This window comes from Notolabrus celidotus, chromosome 3, assembly GCF_009762535.1.
Source record: "Notolabrus celidotus isolate fNotCel1 chromosome 3, fNotCel1.pri, whole genome shotgun sequence".
Classification (NCBI taxonomy): domain Eukaryota; kingdom Metazoa; phylum Chordata; class Actinopteri; order Labriformes; family Labridae; genus Notolabrus; species Notolabrus celidotus.
In genome coordinates, this window is record NC_048274.1 from 23,852,765 (window position 1) to 23,860,082 (window position 7,318).

A 7,318-nucleotide genomic window follows, 5' to 3' on the forward strand; every position below is an offset into this window, starting at 1 on the left:
GAAGAAGACGTCCACACCTTTGTGTTTCAGTAATGCCTATTGGGGTTGAAGAGCTAAGATTTCTACATGCAAGTGATTAGGAAGTCTGCCTACAAGCAAATCAACATGAAGTGACCAGTAACAAATAAACAGTGCACTTAATACGGTGGCCCTGAGGAGCAAAACACAACGGCTTTACAGAAAACACAACAACATTCCACAAAACACAACACTTCACAAAATGCAACGACATTAGAGAAACAACAACAACTTTTGTTTTGTGAAATGTTGTGGTGTTTTGCCCTTCAGGGCCACTGTAAATTACAAATACTTGAGTTTATGATAAAATGATCTGACATGTACATCTTACACTAACAGTCACTTCTGGAGGTATGAAAGTATATTTTCAGAGTTTTCAAAAATCCTCTATTTAAAAAGAAACTCAAAATTTTAGGATATACACATAACAGCACCCAACTGTTGTTCATCAAGACAAAGTCATAGCATGAAACTTTCAACATGAATTGTCATTTTCACTCATCTGTTTGTTTTAGAGCTACTTGAAGTGGATTATACATTTTTGGCATGGAAACACTGCAAATCCATTTGAAGTTCATCTAAAACTGCACTCGTTTTTAGCATTACATTTTAATTCATGCTTATAGGACAGACAGAGATTCCTTCCTTTAAGTAGATTTAAGTTCCCTCTTCTGTTCCAACCAGAGAATAGACTGTTTATTAACATGGACGCCATATGAGCTCTTTTGCCTTGAGGCCAAAACATTTAGAGCTCTGTCTGCTGACTGGTTACAGTATAGGTCATAAACCCTGCCTCCATAATGTAAACAGATGGAAAAGAAGCCAAACCATAAAATGAAAAATACATATTAAACATTTTCTGTATTATTCTGTCACTTCTTCATATGCTGATTTATGTCTAAGTGCTTATTTTTCTTAGAAGTAGTTTGTATTGGTTGTTTTTCAGCTCTGTTGACTCCTGCAGTGTTCTGTGTTTGATTAGCAGAACAGAGGAGGAACAGTGAGAGAAAAACTAAGGGAACACTACCACAAAAGCAATTGAACTTCCTAAAGCCATAAGTGTCTCAAATCAACACAAGAATCTGCTCTGAACTGTTTCTTGGTATAAGTTTAATAGATTTTTTGGTCAGCGTTGCAGGTGTGCTGTCAGTGTTGCTAACATGACAGGTTGCAATATGTCAGCACCCATGGAAGGGGCCTTTTAGCTTCAGAACTCACAATGGGAAGAAATTAAGTGATGTTGTCCGTTCTATATACGGTCAGTGGTACAAAGATGGGGTTCTACTGCTGGTAGTCAGATTTATTTTTGTTGCCATGTTGGATATCAAAATAGCAGTAGGATGGTGCTGTGTCAGTGCCAAGATTGAAAAAGATAAAATGACACTGGGATCCTATCTCACCCCCCACCTCCCCATCACATGCTTTAACTTTCGCTGTCCCATTGAAAGTTACTAACCATAGATCTCTCTGGAGTCCCTGAGCTTCATTGTCTCGTAGGTTCCTCTGAGTCGTTGCCGTAAACGTCCTGCTGCTGTGGACGTTCCAGACTCCAGCTGATACAGACGTGCTGGACTCCAGCGCCAACAGCTACTAGTACTACTACTATTCATCTCATTACTATCATAGCTCTCCCTTACTCTTATTCTCCTCTCTCCCTCTTTCCAACCCCAACTCAGTTGAGACAGATGGCTGTCTAACATGAGTCTGGTTCTGCTCGAGGTTTCTGCCTCTTAAAAGGAAGTTTTTCCTTACCGCTGTAATTAGCTAAATACTGCGAGGTGCAATGCTCATGGTGGATTACGATGAGATAAGATCGAGTCCTGTCAGTAAAAAGGGACTGGATCATATACTGTTTTGGTGGTGGGTCTTTGTTAATACTTTGACATAGAATATGGTCTAGACCTCCTATGTTTGTAAAGAGATAACGTTTGTTGTGATTTGGCGCTGTACAAATAAAGATTGATTGAATGATTGATTAATAAATCTTTTATGTTAACATGAAATGTAAGTATTATAACAGAGTAGCCTCTTCCACAGAGAACATCAGTTTTTTTTGTTAGTTAGTTAGTTATCTAGTTAATTAGTTAGTTAGTAAGTAAGTATGTAAGTAAGTTAGTAAGTTAGTAAGTAAGTAAGTAAGTAAGTTAGTAAGTAAGTAAGTAAGTTATTAAGGAAGGAAGGAGGGAAATAGATTGCTAAATAAATAAATGAATGAATTAATGAATAAATAAAGAAACATAATAATTTAATTTGAATATTCAAAGTCAGCCAGATTTCTATTCTGAAATTGTGTTTGTTCAGTTCCTTCAGTTTTATAATGGCCTTATTTTTTTAGTAGTGCAGAGTGCACTCAGATCGGTTTCACACACACACACACACACACACACACACACACACACACACACACACACACACACACACACACACACACACACACACACACACACACACACACACACACACACACAGCGCTCTGGGAGTTGTTCCCTCTGTGTCTTGGCCTCAGTTAAAGAAAGCAGTTTATATTTATAGTCTCTGGTGTAAATACAGAAGGGTTATATTTGGTCACTATGGCTCTGTGTATTTTTGGACGTCTGTGTCACTTTGGTGCGTGCGTCTGTTAAATCAACGCAAAAACAACAAAATAACAGAGCTCTCTCTGTGGCCAGGATTCTTTTTTGTGTGTGCATAAATACACACACAAACACGGACACTCAACTATGAAGACAAACAGACCCTTGTCTTGCAGGTCTATCACGTTGTAACAACAGTCTGCATGAATAAAGATGCATCATTGTATGTTTATTCCTGTTTGTAAAATGTATTCTCAAAAATGGGATTTGTCATAAACTGTGTTTCACAGTTTTTTTTACTTCAATCATCTCACCATCCATGTAAGAAAGTGAAAACTGCAATTGTGAGGTTTTACATAGCAACACTTGAATCTAAAGGTACTTCTTAGCAGACTAACATGTGTTTAACACCATGTAATGATAACAATTATGTTCTGTAACAGCAGGCTCCCCAAGTGTTAACAATCAGTGTTGTGGTCAAAGTAAAATTGGAGTTCACCTTGAGTACTGTAATATAACGTCACTCTGAGTTTAAACAAACAAGGGAGCATCATGCAATTTGTCCATTTCACATCATTTTAACTTTTAACCAGTGCAGGTATATTTTCTGTGAGGCTGTACTGAAGCAGAGACGTGTTTTGAGCTAAGTTGTGAAATCAACATGCTAACAACGACAATGATAAGACACTGATGCTAAAGAAGTATAATGCTAGCAATGATAATCATCTTTATGTGGGTTGATGCTGATAAAAGTAGTTAGTCAGCCTTTGTCTTATTTCTTTATTTGACCCTTAACAGACATATCACTAAAGATGGAAAACAAGAGTTCATCCACTTCATTAAAAGACTTGACAAGCAGATTACCCAATGAATGTGACGCAGACCTTCACCACATGTAGATATTTAACCCTCCTGTTATGTTGCGGATCAAATTGACTCTTTTTAAAGTCCATTTTAGGCAATATATGCCTTCCAAACCAGCTAAATGCAGCATAAAAATCTGGGCAGCATTTGACAGAAGAGGTGTTGTGTTAATTTATTAACATCACTTCATTAAAAAAATAAATAAAATAAAATAAAATAAACAGCAATCTATGTCATGTAAAACTATTGTATTTACTTTTAATGGCTTTCCATCGTACATTAAAACAGTTTTAACATGAATTTTAATGAAAAACGAGTTATCCTCGTTGAACTATGATCTGTGAGAATTAAAGAACACCAATGGACCAAATCTTGATTTAAATGGTTAGTTATGGAGCTAAAAATTAGAATTAAAAAAAGTGTATTGGGGTTTTTGGGGTTCTGACACTTTTGGATAATTGAATATGCCCCAGGTCAAACTGACCCAGAAAGGGTTAAACCATGACTTAAAGTTCAGATTTAAAGTAACGGATCATCCATAGTCTTAACATTTTAAATCAATTTTAAAATGTGTGTTTTGAGAGGCAGGATAATGCAAAGTGTGAACCAGACAGAAATGTCCTCTTGTCATTGGATCACCCAGCAGGCAGGTTAATACAAGTTCTGAACAACCCGTGGTAGCTGATGAAACATCTAAGCATCACAAAAAAAAAAAAACATTACAGATAAATCATTAAAGCACCAAAGAAAGAGCAAAATCATTAGGATTCATCCACTGGGAACTGTCTGCAACAAGTTTCATTTAAAGCCATCCTTAACTGTTAAAACATCTGAATTTGTAATAATAGTGAGAGGACAGTTCTTAGCTTGCATGTACCAACTTCAAGATGGACTTTTGATCACTACTAGTGCTGTGGTAGACCCATTAAGGGGTTATGTGTATAATTAACACACCAAAGACTGTACAGTATGTTTCTACTGATTCTGTTTGTGATCAATAAAAGCTGTTTGCTCGAAAGCAGTTTAATTCACCAAATGTGTCTTTGACTTAAATAAGGGAGCACCAGTATAGCATCTAAAACACCTGTGACACATACAGCCATGTAACACCTGTACTGAGGTGAGTGTGGAATCACACAACTGCCTCACAGTGGATATTTTCTTTGTGTACAGTTTGTTGGAGTGGTTTGTGGTCAAGATGCGGTCCATTTAAGTGCAGCGCATTGTGGCCAGCACTGGACTTCACCAGGGTTTTAATCAGATGTAGGTCTAGGTAAGCTGACACAAATTGTTGCCTCCACTGATGAGTTCTTCAGGACGAAAACCTCAGAGAAGTTTAGATAAAACATAGAAGAAGTTTAGTACAAAATACATGCATTGAGTGACGAGAACGAGAAAAAGGAAAAGAGGAGGCCATGGAGGAGGCCTCCAGAGGGGGTTTGACTGCTGGAGCGACCTCGCCCAGACCTACACACACACACAGGAAGCTGATCTGTCAGGCAGCCAACAGGGTTTCCTGTGGTCGAAGCAAGACTACAAGCATCTCGTGTTTCTTAACCCTCATGTCTTCTCCTCTCCTTTAAATCGACCACCTCTCTTTTCACTGCTCTTCTCCTGTTTTCTGTTGTTTTCCTCTATTTTTAGACTTCCTTCATCTGGTTTATCTTCTCACTGTTTCTCTCCTCTCTCCTTTACTCTCCTTCATTTCTTTGTTCCACTTTGTTTCTTTCCTTCTTCCTCCCTTTTTAACCCTCCATCCCTTGCTTCCTCTTCACCACAGAAAACATCCCTCCTCCTGTTATTGTTTTTATGAAGAGGGGGCGAATAGACCCAAGTCATGTGTGTGTGTTGTGTGCCCCACCCTTGTTGCCCCTCCTCACATACACACCCACCCCACTTACCGCAGTTACTAACCCAAACACTGACACACACACACACAAACACACACACACACACACACACACACACACACACACACACACACACACACACACACACACACACACACACACACACACACACACACACACACACACAGGCTGTTCCCTCTGATCTGCAGCCTCTGGATGGAGGGAAAAGACAAGTGGTGGGTTCTTACATGTGACTCTAATAACCATTAAGCGGAATGTGTTGCCCTGTAACCCATACAAACTTGGACATATAAAAGCATGACATTTTTCCTTTGTATGTGAAATCAACCTATCATACGTATGAAAAGTAACCTCTTCCATTGTTTTCAGTTAACTTTGCTAACTTTGCTCCTTCCACCTTTATGGCTGAGCTCTTAGCTCTTAGTGGTTTGGTCTCACTCTGAAGGGTTTCCTCCACTATTAAAACCACTCACAGTACATTATTCTGTTTATTACATGACACCTTACTCAAGAAATCAATAGCTGTAGTATGAAAATATATTAGGAAAGGCCTGCTGATTAATAAATGATTGTTTCTTCCACTGAAAATACACTCATAGATGGAGCTGCATCCACAGTAAAGGTTAACTCTGAAGCTTTGGTGAACCTAGCTATTGTTACTCACATTAAACTGAACATTTCTACTGATGGAGTAAAATAAGGGGAACATGAATCACAACTCACCTGAGTGAAGTTTTCTGTCTTGTTGCTGTCAGAGTCTGTACTCTGTAAAAACCATAGACTATATAAAATACGGACAGAGTATCCGTGACGTCACCCATCTGTTTCTGAAGCGCTGTTTTGAGGCCAATCGGCGGCGGCAGCCATTTTGCTGCTGTCAAGCGATTGTGATGTAAAGAGGCGGGCTTTAAGCCTCTTAGCCAACAGCTACAGTGTTCACGCCTGTCAATCAAGTCAGCTGTGCCTCTCATTGGAAGACTCGTAATCTCAATATCTTCGAAATTGCTGCGTTAGAAAAAAATTCCCCCCCCCTACAGTGTGAGCCGATCAAATGAGCTATCCAGACTACACTGGTCTTTTGTACCAGGCTGTAAACATGTTTATTTCTGCTGTCAAGATCGGCTTCTTTGAATTGGTGTGTATGTGACTCTCTGTACTTCCGGAGCCAGCCTCAAGTGGATCCTAGATGAACTGCAGTTTTCAGCACTTCCGCATTGGACTCATTTTTTTAGACCGGAGGTTGCCTCTTGGTAAACACATTACACTGTTTTCAACAAACACTTTGAATGAAGCAATGATCAAAAGGTTTGGGTTGTTCTTAAACTTGTTATTCTGTCATTACTTCTCCGGGATCTTCATTGTCCCTGTTGGATTAAATCTAGTTGATAAGTATCTTCTACCCATGTGAGTCCAATAGATTGCCACAGTTTTAGGCCCAGTTTACAGACTGGATCACTGAAATTCATATCAGGAAATTGGAATAAAATGATGTCATTTTCTGCCCTGCAACACTAAACACTGTCATTTCTGTATCAACACTCTGATTTCCCCCCATTTAAGAAATTCACTCTCTTATCTGCTCTGCTCACACACACACACACACCCACGCACGTACGCACACGCATGGACGGACACGGACACGGACACGGACACACACACACACACACACACACACACACACACACACACACACACACACACACACACACACACACACACACACACACACACACACACACACACACGATAATGGAAACACTCAGTCTGTGGGACTTTCTCTGCATCCTTTTCCTCTCTGGAAGGTTTAACAACATTCACAGAGCTACAGGAAGATTGAAAATGTGGGCTATACATTCCTCATCAAACCTACACACACACACACCCTTTGATTCTCACACACTCACCACAGAGGTGAAAGTGAGCTTCAGGTGGTGTTTCAGATGTATTGTTTGGTCAAAGTTTGGGGTTACACTTTGGTATTTATGAGAAAAT